Genomic DNA, 285 nt, shown 5'->3' on the forward strand with positions numbered 1-285 from the left:
TTTGCTCTTCCTCCCACCCCCGCCGTTGGCTTCTTGCTCCATTTCTAAGTTGTTCAGAGCCTCTTAGGGAGTGTGTTAGAGAGACAGAGAGAGGGAGGTGAGTCAGAGTGTCTGGCTGGGTTGTGTAAAACCTGCAGTGAAAGCTACCCCACCCCCGCTAGGCAGTGGTGTTAGGGCTTTCCTTTGTGTTAATGCTTCTTTTGAGGAATTTAGTGCGTCTTCCAAAATTAAAAAGTGTCAGGGAAGTGGTTACGATTTTTTTTTTTTTTTTTTTCCAGTACCGGG

This window comes from Fulmarus glacialis, unplaced genomic scaffold, assembly GCF_000690835.1.
Source record: "Fulmarus glacialis isolate BGI_N327 unplaced genomic scaffold, ASM69083v1 scaffold40339, whole genome shotgun sequence".
Lineage (NCBI taxonomy): Eukaryota > Metazoa > Chordata > Aves > Procellariiformes > Procellariidae > Fulmarus > Fulmarus glacialis.